This window comes from Sander lucioperca, chromosome 7 (genome assembly GCF_008315115.2).
Source record: "Sander lucioperca isolate FBNREF2018 chromosome 7, SLUC_FBN_1.2, whole genome shotgun sequence".
Taxonomy (NCBI): domain Eukaryota; kingdom Metazoa; phylum Chordata; class Actinopteri; order Perciformes; family Percidae; genus Sander; species Sander lucioperca.
In genome coordinates, this window is record NC_050179.1 from 7,668,203 (window position 1) to 7,685,358 (window position 17,156).

At 40.8% G+C, this 17,156-nt stretch overlaps 1 protein-coding gene across 28 annotated transcripts in view; it reads right to left on the reverse strand.

Annotated features, from left to right (window-relative positions):
• LOC116038769 (neuronal cell adhesion molecule-like) overlaps nucleotides 1-17,156 on the reverse strand; it is a 75,210-nt gene that overhangs the window by 31,246 nt on the left and 26,808 nt on the right. For 26 of the 28 annotated variants that reach the window (XM_031283417.2, XM_031283425.2, XM_031283413.2 and 23 more), the window contains exons 1-2: nucleotides 13,931-14,060; nucleotides 9,596-9,674 (exon numbers count right to left, since the gene is read on the reverse strand). The gene's annotated coding sequence lies outside the window, so the exon portion shown is untranslated. Of the gene's footprint in view, nucleotides 1-1,760; nucleotides 1,799-9,595; nucleotides 9,675-13,930; nucleotides 14,061-17,156 lie in introns of those variants that run through there. The other 2 variants (XM_036002960.1, XM_036002961.1) reach the window with 2 other exon arrangements.

Genomic DNA, 17,156 nt, shown 5'->3' on the forward strand with positions numbered 1-17,156 from the left:
CATGGCAATCCCCTCCTGTTCTCAGATCTCCATGCTGACAAAAAGATGTCAACTCTCTCATCAAACACAGACATATAGGGGGGAAATGGACAAAGAGGCTCAGACCTATTTGTTATCTCATAAGTAACCTTGGAGAGAAACTGTACGCTTGGCATCTGCTCTGCCTCCCAAAAAAAAACGTCTCAACCTCCTCTGATCTCAACAAAAGAGGTATGATTAGAATCTCAGTTTGCCACCATGTCCTACCGGATGGCTTACTCCACATGTGAAGGGTCTCTCACGATGGGGCCAATATGTGGAGTTTACTTTAAGCTTAGGGGTGCAACAAAAAGAGTGAGTGAGACAGACAGTGGAGGAAATCCTCAGCTCAGACACACACAAAACTGGCAGGCGTGATTTTTTGCAGCAAATAAACTCCTGTGGGCAATGTCAGCCAGGGTAACAGACAGAAACAGTGTCTATGTATGATTGCTCAGAGTCAACAGTTAATGCAACCAGGCCTTTCTGGAAAAGCGCTACTGTATAATAAACACTGTTCTGGTGGAATTTGAATTGTGCTGATACAGTGCAGGCAGGCAGGCAGCAATGAGTCATTTAGAGCCATCTACCCTTTGTATGGTACCATTCAGCCTAGCAAAATCTGCCGACATCATCAGATAACAAAGCATGAACATTGACTGTGGGCTAGAACAATCCCTTACCCCTGTGTGTTACCAGAACATGTAATTTGCCAGTGAGAGAAGTAGCAGGTGGACAGAGGCAGGTACTAGGTCTAGTCTTATTGAGGACAATCTTCTCTGCCCTGATGCCATGTCGGAACTCATAATCAGACTAAACTACATGCTGGAATTCATCCACAAGAATGGACTCAGAGGCATTTCAAGTAAATAGATACAAGAAAATACCTTGTAATCATTTAGTCTTTAAAAAAGGTACCTGTAAGAATGTATAGACATCTGCTATGCTAAAACAGGATACAGCCATACTAGCAGCGGCCTGTAGATCAGCATGTCAACATGCTCACAATGACAACGCTAACATGCTTATGTTTCGCAGGTATAATGCATATAACATGCGCCACTTTAGTTCGACATGTTAGACACTTTAATTAAAACCACAAATGTCAACCTCATGGTGGTGCAACAGGAAAGGTCAGGGGATCATCAAAGTTTTATGGATTTATAATCTGGGCATCATGGATATCTCTACCGAATTCCATAGCAATCCATCAAATATTTGTTGAACTATTTCAGTCTGTACCAAAGTGGTGGACCAACCACCAACGTCGACATACGTTGCCATCCCGAGAACCATGCCACATGGCCAAAAAAAGAGCAAGACTAGAGTGGTCTAGCTACTGTAAATCTACCGACAACTTCAGATAACAAAGCCTATAGACTGACTGTGTGCCGGACAATCTGTTACCAGAACATGTAATTTGCCAGTGATAAAATAGTGGTGAGAAAATCCCCGGCAGGTGGACAGAGGCAGCAAGGTCTAGTGTTATTGAGGGCCACCTCTACATTCACAGAGCGCCACAATAGGCCTCTCCTGCAGCTCCCCTCCTCCTTCTCCTCCTCCTCCTCCGCAAGCCCCTTCCACTTCACCTGTGTCTGTGAAAGGTCAGCGCAGAGGAGGGTCCTCACCCCCTCCCTAAACCCACAGCTCCTACTCCACAATCAGCCCCAACACTGGAGCCCAGTGCCAGGAAACTCAATCAAAGAGGAGCTTCAGAGGGCTCCAGACCACTCAAAACCCACCATTGTCTCCAGAAGGCTTCCCCACACCGAGCCTGGTCTATATGTAACACTGTAAGAGGAGTTGCTCATTACCGCCCGTCCCCGGTTCCACTTTGTCTCTTTTGTGCAGCTGACAGAAGAATCCAGTTGCCCAGCCAGGCAAATAAAAGAGAGTGCAGTTCCGTAAAAAAAAAAAAAAAGAAAGAAATTGACAAAAAGGATTTATTTGCAGGACAGGGTGATGACAAGACACATATGTTGCATGTGTTAGTGCAGTTTATTCAGACATGAAAGACACATCCAACACATAAATCTTTTACCTGTTGTGTCACTGCAAGACAGTTCTTTAACAGCATCTAATTAAGCGTTTAAAATTTGCCATTCATCCCACGAGTTAGTAAGTATTGACTGATAGACACAGCACAACACAATGTGTGTGAATGTCAGAGCAATCCATTATCACATAAAGGAAGCCCTATTTAGTTGCCCCCTCTCTCTCCCTCTCTCAGCCCCTCCTCAGCTCCATTCAGATACGGCAGGTGAATACAAATCATTTCCCCTTCGCTGCTCTCTAAAAGGACTCACCATCCAATTTTGGACATAGAGGACACAAACAATAGTCCTTTCAAAATGTGAGAAAATCAAATCATGGCCTTTTTTTTAATGAAAGACACAATCGGGAGTTGACCCTTCTAAAATGCTACACAAGTTCTGAAAACATTGTTCTCATCAAGACTTATCAAAGGATCTATGCTTAAGCTTTCACACAATAAATCAACGAAGGATTGTTTTTCTTTATTGATTAATCTGTATTTTTTTATTATTAAATGAGACATAACATCACTGAAAGATCTTGCATATTAGTGCAACAGGTAAAGCAGATAAACTTCTAAAGAGGAGAAGTTTTGGGGGCAGAAGAGGATGCTGTCGTTACTGTTGTGGAAAAAAGGTTGTTAACGAAATAAACAGCAACACACATTTGTGAAGCTGGAACCAAGACGTTTTATATTTTTTGTATCATCAAAACCATTGGCAATTAATAGTCTATCAATGCATTAATTGATAAATCGACTTAAAGTGACCCTTTTGGTTTTGATTAAATATTAGACATATTTACACCACTTCTTTCTATTAATGCAGAAGCTATAACTAGACACACAGTAGGGGTGGGGGAAAAAATCGATACAGCATAGTATCGCAATATTTTCCGTGGCAATACTGTATCGATACACAGACGGCAAGTATCGATCTTTTATTATATATGTGTTGGTCAGTCTGTCTGCTTGACAATCCCATTTTGCAGCAACAAAATTGAAGTGAGATGAACAAACAGAGAAATGTATCTTTTTAGATAAAACAGATGTTGACAAAGTTTTCTTTTGGGGACATAATGTGAAATTGGGAAAAATTTGAAGTTGGAAAAAAGGTCATAAATTACAATATATCGCAGAATATTGCAATATGTTTAAAATCGCAATAGTATCGTATCGTGACATAAGTATCGTGATGATATCGTATCGTGATGCCTCTGGTGATTTCCACCCCTAACACACAGCATTTCTCCAACCTGTAAGTGTATGAAAATGGAATCACACAGAATATAATCCACAAGAGACACCAAAATAAAACATGCAGAAATGCTGCTTAATGTGAAAATAATGTGTGTGCCAGCTGCACTGATCCAAACACACTCTTTCAGCCAAGTCTGAATGAGCTTTGATTACACTGGCTTGAGCTATGGCCACTCTATTTCAGGAGTCAGGTTTTCATATGCTAAACTCAACAAACAACTCAGGGGAGGCGAACAATTCATCAAAGATATCCCTGAGTAAACTCCTCGGACTGTATTTGAACTGAAGAGTGGCGCTGTGAATTTTCATTTTTAAATTGTCCCCATCCAAAGACTTTTGATGGGATTTGATCTAATTAAATTCTGAGGCTGAGAAACTTGTGATATTTTACCAAAAATGAAATAATAGGGAGAGAGAGATAACATCTCCCTTAAGCGAACGGTATTTTTTTTGTTAGCAAGTAATTGGATGACCCCATTTTATGTGAAGCAGTTTTTTGTGAAATTAAAGAGAATTTTGAAGATTAAAGAATACAACAGAAAGCCCCCGGTAGTGACTGACTGATTGCGCTTCACCAAGGCTTAGTGTGAACATGTTCCTATCTGTCTCATGGGTCTGGATGACTGAAATGTTGGCTAATAAGTATTAATGATACTAATGAAGGACTTAGCTTTGTCACAAAGGAAGTCCCACCAGAGACTCAAAACTTAAAAAAAAAACTAAAAAAAAATTAAAAGCCTAAAAGTTTATTGGTGTTATAGCTTAGAGATTTTCCCTTTTACATCCATCATGTGGAGAGTTTGAGTGGGATTCGAGTGGGTTTGGTGATTGGCCCAGAGGGTGTCGCAGCTCAGACAAACTGTGCTCCATCCTTACAGATCGTCCGGCCACGGCAAGAACTGCTCCATCAGCCCTCATTTGTCAAATGGTGATTCCGGAGGAAACATTGCTCCCGTTTAACACTAACAGTCCACCTGGCTTCCGCTAACAGCGTCTGTCCTGTGTCTGTGTTTGACAGGATGAGAGACTGGTCACTAATGCAGGAGAAGTATCTGCTCAGTGTTGGATAATGGCTGGTTGAGGCTGTAGGGGAGGTTTTTCTGACTCCGTCTATTGCTCGGTGCGTGTATAGAAAAAGGTTGGCACTGGGAGGTCGAGCAGCAGGACAAGACGCGTGTGACTTGCCTCCAGGGAAGTGTTTCTGTGTGTTTGTGCCCTCAGGGTCAAACATGACAGAAGAATGAATTACTGCCATAGCAGATAATGGTACAGTATCTCTGCTGGAACCACCTCACCCTCAGCTGTCTACACATGATGAATGAATAAATGCATTTTATGGTCACCTAAATACAGCCTAAACATTAAACAATGAAAGCAAAAAAAACTGATTTAAGAAATGGATTTTATACTGGATACTGGAGGTTTTAACAAAATTATAAGAAATGAATGAATGCATAAGGATGCACAATTTGAGTCATGTTAAATTTATTTTAACAAAATAATTCAACATCCTATAGTGTGGAAAACGAAATAAAGTTGAAGTAATTTACCAAGCAGTAGAAATTAAAAATCTGTGTATAGCTTGTTATTTCAGTGTGCTCTCACAGTTTAGATTTCTCTCTCTGTCTCTCTCTCTGTCTCTCTCTCTGTCTCTCTCTGTGTCTCTCTCTCTCTCTCTCTCTCTCTCTCACTCTCACTCAGCAGGTAGAGAGATTTCGCATTAGATTTGGCCAAGATGCAGGTGAGCGAGGGGTTACATTACATCTAAATTCCCCCATTTGTATTTCATTACAACAACCGGAGAGCAGGCTGTTTATATTGATGAGTAGATAGACTTGGTCTTGGACCAGGACCCACGCCTAACAGCCACATAAATCATTTGGTTTCTTAGAGGCCCCATCCAAACAGATAGATCCCCCCAGCTTGTGACAGTGTGAGGACAATCTTCGAAAAAAAGGCGAAACAAAAAGACAGTAATCAGGCAGTCAATAATTCTGTACTTTGAAATAGAAAATTTGGTACAGACAAGTAAAGCGTGCTAAAAAAATAACATAAGCTCTAAGGTAGTTAACTGGTTAGGGTTTGGAACCATATGTAGGGCAAATATAACTTGGGCTCTATTTTCTCTTCTCCTATCGCTCTGCATATATAAAGAATAAAAACATGACTACATGCTCTATTTTCTTTCTTCAAAAAAATATCCGTCCAGTGTTTTCTGTATTCTAGTATTCTGTCTGAGCATCATTTTTTTCTTTAGCTCAAGTGAGAAATCAAGTTTCTTGGATCACTGTTAAAGGAATAGTCGAACATGCAGGAAAATAAGCTTATTGGCTTTTCCCACCAAAATTAACGTGTGTGTGCATAGCACACGATTATCTCTCTCTGTTTTTTTTTTCTAGTGTTTCATGTTCGATGTCACAAACACGCCAGAAAACAGGGTTAGTAAACAGTAGAAAGCTGCATGAAGGCTAGTGACGATGTTAAGGTAGTTGCTTCTTCTTCTTTTTTTTTTAAATCTGTTACTTATTCAGTCCCTCTTTCAAACTCGGTGCGGTCTAATTTGGGACGATGTCCGAGTGCTGCTGAGATTGACGGAATTTGTGTGTTCACCCGGGTGTCATGTTTCCATCACTGACGATCGGAGCTGGAATCAATAAAGATGTGTCCCTGGAATAAATGCAGATTGTAACCTTTCCCACTAAAGATAAAAGCCAGATTATAGTGGGTGTTGGTGGTTTTTTTGGCCAGTGGGAAAGAGGCTTTATTGTTTTTTTGCAGAGATTTTGATGAAAAGACTGATACCACTCTTGTGCTTGTACGCTAAATATGGAGCTAGAGCCATGAGACAATTAGCTTAGCTTAGCATAAAGACTGTAAGCAAGGGGAAACAGCCTGGCTCTGTCCAAGAAATAGTTTCAGCATATAACTCCCTGATAAACCACAACATTGGGCAGAGCCAGGCTAGCTGTTTAACCTGTGTCCCGTCCTTATGCTAAGCTAAATTAACCGGCTGCTGGCTTATTAGATTAATCAATTTGTCACAATGAATAACAGAATGAATATAGAGGAATGCAGTGCAAATAAGAAAAATCTCTGAGGCTGGACCAGATAATTGCACAGAGAGGGCAGCGAAGGTAGAACGAGGCCTGGAGGAAGGTTGTGCAGGTGAAAGACGATGTCTGCTGAGCAGTTTGTGAGTCAGTTGTGCATGAAGTCAGCTTTCTCCACAACCTGGAAGATGGAGAAGGAGAGCATAAGCCCCTCTGGAGGGGCCTCAGCAACCTCTTTCACATCACTCAGGCTCTTTCTCTCCCTCACTGTCTTTGTATCCATCTATTCATCCATTTGTTTATTCATGTCCTTTTTTCTGACACTTTAGCTGTGTCTCCCAGCACCTCCCTGTCTCTGCTTCTCATATGGCCACAGAGACACTGAAAAACACACATCTACTCAATAACATCCACACACAACCCATTTCTCACACACTTGTATCAAAGAGGTACCTAAGAAATATCTTGACACGTTCATCTGCAACGAAGTGTGCATGGAGCAGCCCAGGGGCCCTCTGTGCGTGTTTGAACACCTTTACTTATCTGCAACCTGTATGATCTCAGAACGGCTGCTGTGTAATATCACTTCTTTAAACCATCGAGAACAATGCTGCTTCACTACCAACACTGTTCATGTACGCTGGGGTTTATGGAAAGGAGGTTATTTGTGAGAGTCAGTGACTCACAGTCTAGTCCTTAGTGTTTTAATTTGGCAACTCACGTTATTCAAAACTAACTACATGGCACAAGTAGTTTGTTCTAAAGTGTGAGTATTATGACAGATGCAAATTTGATTGTCTCTGTACTGTACTGTACTGTACTGTACTGTACGGTACATTGGATTTAAAATTAAACAATTACTCTGAGGTTAAAGTGCTGACACTAAGCTTTAATTTGAAGGTGTCGAACTGTGTAGGAATTATAACCATTTTTATATGTAGTCTCCCAATTTAAAGGGACAAAACATAATTGTACAAATTAAAGGAGAAATTCTCGTCTCATTCAAATCCACATTGTACTTACCTGTTAATTGAGGAGATCTGAGAAAATGGTGACATTGTCAAGGAGATTTTTTTCCTAAGTTAAATCCAGCTCTGTGTCATGGCAGTGTGGGCAGTGTGTTTAAAAGAAGTTCTTCTAAAACACACTGGCCACACAAAGATGACACAGAGCTGAGAATGGCATGCAACAAACAAATATCCCCAGCTGGACTTGAACCGGGGACCATACCTGGTATTTTTAATCTTGAACAGTTCTCATAACATTTAATATTTGTTTGCAAATCATTTGCTGAAAATTACTGGCTGGATTCTACGACCCATTGGCATCACTAGAGTATTGGTATTTTCCCAGGTTTTGCTCTGCCAGGCCTGCACTGCAGCCATCTGCACTTCTTGCTTGTTTCAGGGATTTTTGCTTTTAGTCTGGTCTTGAGCAAGTGAAACACATGATCTGTTGGCCTGAGGTCAGGTGGACAAGAGTTTGGCCATAATACTCATGCTTAAACTGGGGCTTTAAAAAGGGCTACGCGTCTTTCTGTGTATCCAATATGCCACATGCGAGTGTCAGCACTTTAACCTCAGTCACGTTTTCATTTTAAATTCAATGTGTTGGAGTAGAGTCAAATGGAAAATGCATCAATTCCAAAATACTTTCTGACTGCACTGTAAATGAAAAGACTGGGTTAATTAATCAATCAAAATTCACTCTCATGTAGAGTTAACAATATCATAGCTAGTTATAAAGATGCCAAGCTCTGATTGGCTGATCCCCAATCTTTTCCCCACCTTCCCCCACTTGGCATTACAACACACAAACACAAACAATAATACCACACTCCCTGACAGCCACGTGAGAGGAACTGGTGAAAGACCTCACTATGGAGGTAAACGGAAACCTCAGCGGCCTTCCATTGAAGGTCCTGGGACATGAATGCTGCCGCTCACAATGGACGCTTCACACCTCACTGCGTTTCAAACCGCAAATTCTGTCTGCAGCTCCTCAGTGTGGCCCTCTATGACTCGGCCATTGAAAAATGTGGACTCAGCCTCTTTGGCCTGCAGCACACATTCACAACAACAACCGACTGCCACAGCGGGATGACAAGAGAGAAACGGAAAGAATGACAGATTCAGAGACAAACAGACTGACAGATAGGCAGAGGCAAAGCGAAAGATATAAATAGGCATATAAATGGATAAACTGAGAGAGAGAGCCCACCCCCCATTGCCAAAAATAAAACAAGCGTAGCACCAACAGCAGAGGTAGATGAGCTCCGAGCCGTCAGAGTCCCTTAACTCTTCACTCGGCTGTGCATGCAGCCTCTCCGCCTGACTCAACGGTGGGATCCTTCCTTCACACTCCACTGGGCGGTGGACACACATCACACTGTGTCACCTCCACTCACAGAGCATTAGTTCACCTCTAAGCTGAATCACAGACACACTTTCAGCACCACCGAATGAGAGGATGAGCCAAAGGTGACTAAGGGTAATTTAAAAAATAAAAAATAAAAAAAAAACTGTGTAAGCTGAGAGTCAATTCTCTGGGCTATAATGCACACTGAGACCTTGTGCTTAAGGGAGCTACTTTCGCTCTTAATTGTGCAACTGCCATTAGGGAACTTTTCCACCTCCGCGTGCTCCATTACAACACATTATGTGTCAGTAGGAGAGAGGCACTCGGCACAATATAGCCTCTAAGTGCTATTTTGAGATTTGTAAAGTATTGACACCCACTGTCACAGCAGTGCGAGGATGAGAGGGTGTGTTACCTTAACAACCATATGCATCAAACAGACTGCCAAACCTCGCTGCCAAAATGGAGGCCGACACAAAAAGACACTTTGCCAGTGGACAAATGCCAGTCAAGCAAGTGGTGACCTTTGCCTTACAGCTAGAGCAAATGAGCAGGCATCACAACAGAGACAGAAAGAGAAAGAGTCGTGAAAGGGGAGGTTGTTTAGGGACTTCAGAGCTCTACAGAGAGCGTGAATATTAATACATTCACACTCTGGCAATAGCATAGATGAAGATATTTGGACTGGAGACACTTGCCAGGCATGGCAAACAGATTAACATTTCTGTGTTCACATCCTACGGGAGGGGAAATGCCTTCGAGAAGAACAGCAATGTTTGATTCTGAGAGGCAGGAAGTTCACACTGTTTTGGAACATGATGATGTTGGTGGAGGAAAAAAATAGATTCAAAGCCTGACGGAAATGTTTCCAACTTACCAGAGAAACTCAAATCCCCTCTCTCCTCCTCCTCCCTGGCTAGTGCTCTGCTTTGTCTTCTTATGTGGTTTTCTTCAATCTGGTTAAACAAAAATGGGAGAGAATAACAAATTTGAGAACTCATAATTCACATTTCTCTGCTCTCTCATTGTGGAAACAACCCGGGACTTTAAAACAACAAGAAAGAAAAATTGAATCTTTCCTAATAAGGTCCGGGGAGAAAGTTTTGCACGGCTACAGTATGCATATTTTCTGACATCCAGTACTTCAATTTGACTTCACAATGGGCCTACTACTACTCCATGTTCTGTTTTATTATACTCTGTTAAAATTGTTCTCATCTTGGAAGTCTCCTGCTCTGTCACAGTCGCACCACAGATTATACACCCGGATGTTCCAGCATGAAATTTCTCCTCCTCATCGAACGCTTGGTCTTGTGTAAGTTGCGAATATTTTAATAATACATTATGATCCTTTAGTGTCTTTGGAAATGCACTTAAATCACTCCAAATGTGACAAGTTTTGATGGCGAAAAAACAAAGCAAACATCCAAGCTGTGCAAACCAAAGAATGAACATGGATTTTCAGAGGCAGAGGTGTGTAATTCAGACTGATAAAACACAAAAGCCTGTTGCTGGGAGCTGGCGGAGACACATCTCCTCCCTTCGTCTCTCCTCTTGTCTTGTCTCATCTTCCCGATCTCCTTCTTCTCTATACTTCTCCTTTCGCTTTCTCTCCTCCTTTTCCTGTTATCTGCTGTCGTCCTCACTCCTGTCCTCTTCCCTCTCACCTTGTCTCATCTTCTTCGCCTCTGCTCAATACTGTCTTATTTTCCTTTTCTCTCATCGCCCCTCCTGTGTTATCTCCCACTTTCTAACTTGCCATAACCAATTCTCATCTCCTCACTTTTAACTTAAGAGTTTTGGTTCCTTACGTTCAGGAGTCCATGTGGAGTCGCATAGCTAATATGCAGATGTGAGAACCCAATCCTCACCTCTCTTTAAATCTCCCCCATTCTTTCATCAAAGAGTTGTTAAGCCTTAAGATCAAGACCCCCAATGCAGAAAGTCATGTTAAATGATATGTGGATGCTCTTCTTTCCCACATTTAAAAAAAAAGAAGAGATTTTTGATAAATATTCACAACACATGCTGTTAAAAACAAAATACTCAAGTATGTTTTACATGACAAGTGCTTGCTCTGATCGTGAAAATTCGGGAGGGTCAAGGGTCAGAAAAGGCTCAGGTATCCTTTTCTGATTTACAGTATTCATTTTCATTTTCTCTTTTCTTCTCCTTTCTTTCCTATCTCCTAACAAGGGGTCACAGAAAAGGCTCAGATGCCGCTCTTCTATCCTGTGCTTTTTTACTGTCCTCCTCTCTAAAAATCTCTGTACACTATCTATTCTCTTCTCTATCTTCCTATTCTGTCCTTCCCTCCTTTATTTTATGCCCAATCCTCTTCTCGCTTCCTCTTAAACACTGTCACAGTGAACATAGATACACCTACTGGAATCGATTGAGCAAAATGATTGAAGAAGCCAATCCAATTTACTTCTAGCAAAGGCTTATTGACTTCAGTCTACTGCTCCAAATAAGAGTGTGGAAGGCCCATTGTGAAACGCCGCCGTTTCCACTCGGTTAAATACGAACACTGCTTTGTGCATCGCTCCGCAGATACAATTGAAAACTACAGGTTTTACATTAATTCTGTTTCACACAAATAACAGATGTGGTTTCTTCAGTTGTTTTCCCACAAATTTCCTGTTTTGTCTCACCACCCAAGATTCAATTCTGCACTATATGTGCACTGTAAGCTTGTCTAAAAACATTTGAGGTGTTTTTGTCATGCTATTCTCCTAAAACCTGCATTATTTACTTCAATGTTTTGTACATTATACGGATTCAGAAAGCCTTAGCACCATAGGCAATAACATATTACTTCTTACAGAATATTATAACAGAAAATCTGGTCATCCCATAGCCCTGAATTTAAAAGGCTCCTGACCCAGATTTTAAAAACCACTGACTGGCTATTCACTCACAGCATCACATTGTATTATTGCTGACACCTGTGCTGACACTATACCTGTGCACAGAACTACAGTTCAGCTATCATACTGTTCAGCTCTAACAGTACAGGGTAATTTTTGCCTCACCATGCATTTGCTAGATAGCAGTGACCATCTAATTACAGCTGAGACTTATGAATTAAACACAACAACAAAATGACCTTTTCCACATCCTGTTCGAATGAGCTGAAGGCTGATCCCATCAAAAGCGACCTCCCCCTATGACATCGAGCCAGCTATTCCACCACCCCACCTCAGCCCTTAGACACCACAGAGTCGAGCAGAGCTCGGCCCAGCTTGGCTGCCATGGTGATAAGAAGAGGGTCGGAGAACCGAGACTGAAAATAGCCTGAGATCGGATGCCGACAGTGGGCAAGGAGATAGACTACAAAACACCACACAGCAAGAGACACACGGTGCCCTCAATACCTCGGGGAGCGTTCTCGTGTCACAAGTGCTGACTAACAAAACAGACAGCTGAATCTTTCATGAACATTGATAGCACATTTCACAACAAGGAGGAAGGATTAGAGGTAACAGCACATAAATAGAGGAAATGTGTTTTATAACTATCCTAAAACTTAAAGCTGCTCTAATCAATATTTTTATATTAACAATGGATCAAGTTACTAAATGTATGTATAACAGGAAAGTGGTGAATCATAGTGACGAACCCACAGATAAGGGTTAGTGGGTATATGCTGACTAACACATAGATAATTAATGCTGTTCATTTCATTCAACTACAGCAGTCCATTAACTGTAATGCTGCCTTAAAGACTTAGGAAACAAATTTAATGCAAAATATGAGTGTCCAGTAAAGTGAGATGTCCTCAGGTTGAACAAGCATGGCTCACTGCAGATAATGCCAGGTAGTGAGGTGTCGCACATTTCTCTAATGAGAGTCTGTTGGTTTTCTCCTGCAGGCTGTGTTGTTTTGATGTGTGCGTGTGTGTCCTCAGACAAGGGAAGAGGGCTCAGCACTGGTGTAGCGGCCTGTGGGTTTAATTTTAGACTCTTGCCTAATGAGAGGCAGAGTGTGTCTGCAGAGGATACCGCTCTCCCGATGAAGCATCATTACCGCCAAAGAGGGGAGAAATAATTAGAGCCGGAACACACTCTCCCCCTATGGTGAATTTACATCATGAAACACGGCTCGAGATATGATATATACAGAGATATGCTCAAATGCTGTTACACTGAAGACAAGCTGACATACAGACTGTGTCTTATCTGTGTGAGGATATTTCTTGCAGTGTGGTAAAATTTCCTCAGTGCACACTTTTTGCAGTGAGATGTCCATAAGAGCTTGTTTCCTCTGACAATTAACATTTTCATAGATAGTTTGTTTTTTTCCAGCACTTGCATATCAACGTATCATCTTTATTCTGCTGAATGTCAGCTGTAACGGCATACAGTTAACTCATTCTAACTGTTGAGTTGTTATTAAACATTTTGGGAATCATCTAGAGTTGCAAATGACAATTATATTCCTTATCGATTCATTGTTTGGTGTATAGAATGTCAACAAAATAGTGAAAAAAGGCTGTAATACTTGTCCTAGACCCAAGCTCACATCTTCAAAATGTCTTGTTTAGCCCAACCATGGATGTATCATAATATCACATCAACAGTCTATAACCCAAAGAGATTCAATGCATATCAGACAAAAAAAAAGCAGAAAATACTATGGAACAGTATTTTTGTTTGAAAAATGACTGATTAATCAAGTATCAAATTAGTTGCTGAATAAATTTCTGTCAATCAACTAATTGTTTCAGCTCTAATCAATGTATTGTGTAGCCCATGATGAACAGTGAAAAATAGTAAAAAAAAAAAAAAAAAAAAAAAAATGCCAACATCATCACAAGTTCTGAAAGCTCAAGCTAACATTGTCAAATGTCTTGTTTTGTTTGACCAACAGTCAAAAACATCAAAATGTTAATTTTACAATGATATAAAGGAAAGAAGAGCAGTAAATCCTCGTTTGAGAAACCTGCACCATTAAATATTAGTATGTTACCTTGATACATAACTTGTTGATGATTAGATTGGTTTTTAGATTAGAAGTGTTTCCTCAGGATAATCATCATAGAGGTTTCATTAGTTCAGGAGTGCTGAAACATCTTCAAGACTTAAACAATAAATCCAGTTCATTTGGACTATCACTTGCCATAAAAGAGCATCACAAGCTGCACTTTCTAAATAACAGGTTAGGACTATATGGCATAAAATACCCATTAATAAAAGAAAGAATACATCACCTGTATCTCTGTATTTGTCAATAAGAATAAATCCCCTCAGTGTTTGCATCCGCTGTGTGAGAGCATCGTTCAGTTGTCATAATCCCAGTGGCTGTGTATTCCTCGATGTGTCTGCTGTGACTGAGTGACAGTGAAGAGAGTTGAGCTGATTCCCTCACAAAAATCACCCCCCTCCCCCTCCAACACACCGACTACCCCTTCTCCCCTCATCCCATGTCCCTCCCCTGAGCCTCCCTCCCCCCTCCCTCCCCTCTCACAGTGGGATTAAAACGACCTTTTGTCTCTCTACAATAGAGGTTAAACATTTCCTGGTATCACATGAACAACTACCAGAATCTACAAAGTTGCCGGGTGGGTTTTAAAAACACATTTGTACAGACACATTAAATATTCAACAAGTTATCTGTTTTGTATCAGACACAACTGTAAGCAGGATGAGGAGATGACAGAGCATAACATCCTGCGATATGAATTTGGCAGAGCATAAAAGCAACATTGACACTATAATTGCATGTTAAATCAAATAGCACCCGGTTAACACTGGAATAACTGAAAGCTGCACTGATTGTGCTTGAGTAAATGCAGCTTTTTGGATGTTCAATAGAGGGCGGAGGTGGAGTAGAACCAGCAAAGCTACGCAAAGAAAAGGAAAAAGCCTGAAGGCATATCCTCTGGACTTCCTTTCCCATAAAGTGAGAAGCCAGAGAAAGTGCTCACCTACACTCAACAGATGTCCTCATGCAATCTAATCTAGTTGACTCAGTGAGGGGAAGCTTATTTACTGCACACTCCTCACCGGTATTATTGCAAACCGTTTTAAAATAATAGAAGGAATAGAAAGAAGTGAAAAGGGTCTTTTGAAGTAAGTTAGCTATGGTTGCAGAGGGCAACAATGGTGGGAGCTATCCCTTTGAAAAGAGTCACTATTCTCTGGGCCCGGCCCTAAATAATGCTCCTCTCATTACAAAAGCACAGAAAATGTAACATTATCTGCCCAAAAGCACATTGTCCATCAACGTGAACAATGATTTAGACTAGTTTTTTGTTTTTTTTACACTTGTTTTCCCTCTCAGTTACAGTGGTGGGATGTGGCTAAGTACAATAACTCGTGCTGTACTTAAGTACAATTCTGAGGTACTTTACTTAACTATTTCCATTTTATGGCAGCTTACACTTATACTACTCTTCTACATTTCAGAGGGAAGTAATGTACTTTTTATTCCACTAGGCCTACTTTTATTTGAAAGATATAGCTACTAGTTACTTTTCAGATAAAGATTTTAAATACAAAAATATATGATGAGGTTATAAAATAAAATATATTGGTAAATATTAAATCAGTGGTTTCCAGTTCCAAAAAAGAGACATTTTCCATATAACAATAATATTATTCTCAGATGGTTTCGTTAAAAAACAAAAAAAGAGAAAGACAAACAAAAAAAAGCAAAAACGAGTTGTTTTTTCTTCTTTCCTCTCCCATGAATCATTCTGATTTATCTGGTGACCCTTTGGAGGGGGCTGACCCTTAAATTGGAAGCCACTGGACTAAACTAGCTAACTGTATATAAGGTAGTTCAAAGTAGCTCCACCTCGACCAGCTACAACGGTAAAATGCTGCTTAGATGTTTATGCAGTGTAAGCAGCAGTGATCAGTCACAGAGGACATTTTGAAATGATTCTGAATGCAGGACCTTTACTTGAGTATTTTTGCTTTTACTTAAAAGGTTCCCTGTGGGTTTTTTTTTACCTTTAGTAGCACTATGGAGCTGTTTTTTTCTATGAATGGGTCCCCTGTTTTGTTTATCTCATACGCACATGGCAAAACTAAACACATTTCTTCTTTTTTTTTTTTTTTTTTAATAGTTTTTTTGGGGCATTTTTAGGCCTTTATTTTTGATAGAACAGCCTTAGACATGAAAGGGTAGAGAGAGGGGGAATGACATGCAGCAAAGGGCCGCAGGTCAAAACCGAACCCGTGGGCGCTGCGTCGATCTGAGCCCCTGTGTATGGGTGCGCACTCTACCAGGTGAGCTCACAGACACCCACTATACACATTTCTGCCAACGGTTTCACACTATTACACTGATCTACAGGTGGTAACACACCAAGATATGCACCAATACGCCAGTTAAGGCAGGGAAGAAGAACATTGCAAGCAAGTAAACATGGATATGTTGGATTTTGCTAATGTTTAATGAGGAAAGAAATGCATTTACACATTTGTTGTTTAAGGATACATACATTGCATTTTGTTGCGTGACACTGAATGTAAAACATAATTTTTATTTGTTTACAAGAAAACCCCACAGGGCACCTTTAATTTAAAGATCTGAGCACTTCCTAAACCACTGCTCAATTGTTTCCACTGGTGTCGTGTTCCTTTTTGGGAGCAGCTACTTAATAATCCTACAAAGGCATATGAATTCTGTCTGCACCAGTGGGACATACACAATGGGTTCCCAACATGTTCATTGTTGCAAGCCACTGCAAGTATATAATTTCCACCCACTTACTATGATGAAACCGTCAGCCTACAGACCATCAGAGCTTCATAGGTGGTCAAGAGACCTGAAACCTCTGTGCGGAAATTCCACCTTTAATTTACTAATGAACGGCTTCAGTTGTTTTCTATGTACACATAACTCATCACGTTAAGCTTTCTCAGCATCTAACGTCACTGTATGAGAAGCCATTCATTTAAAAAATGTATCATAAATAAAAGCATTCATAGTGCCAGACATCTTTTGGAGAGATGATGGATAGCGGTGAGGTGTATGCATTATGGTATGAAATGAGTGAAAGGGCCATATTTCATTGAGCGAGGGGCGTGATTGACCAAGTCTAATGGGCATTATTTCTGCACACTGACTCTGTTGAGCAGAGACACTGGGCGTACCCTGCCGGCCCATTGCTCCTTCAGACACACACTGAGATAGGACCGGCGCCCTCCCTGCTCTTTGTCACAACACCAATGGAATAACAATATTTCAATGGCAAATGCATATTTCAATGGCAACTTTTAACAGAACAAAGTTCATGCTGCGGTCTAGACCAAGCCTTCCTAACTAGAGCTGCAGCCTAAGCAGACGTTTTTTTGTGCGTGCATGTGTGTCTGTGTGTGTGTCTGTGTGTGTGTGTGTGTGTGTGTGTGTGTGTGTGTGTGTGTGTGTGTCAGTGGGTGTTCGTGGGGAGGACTTCTTTCGAATTTCCTATTCAGAAATGTGAA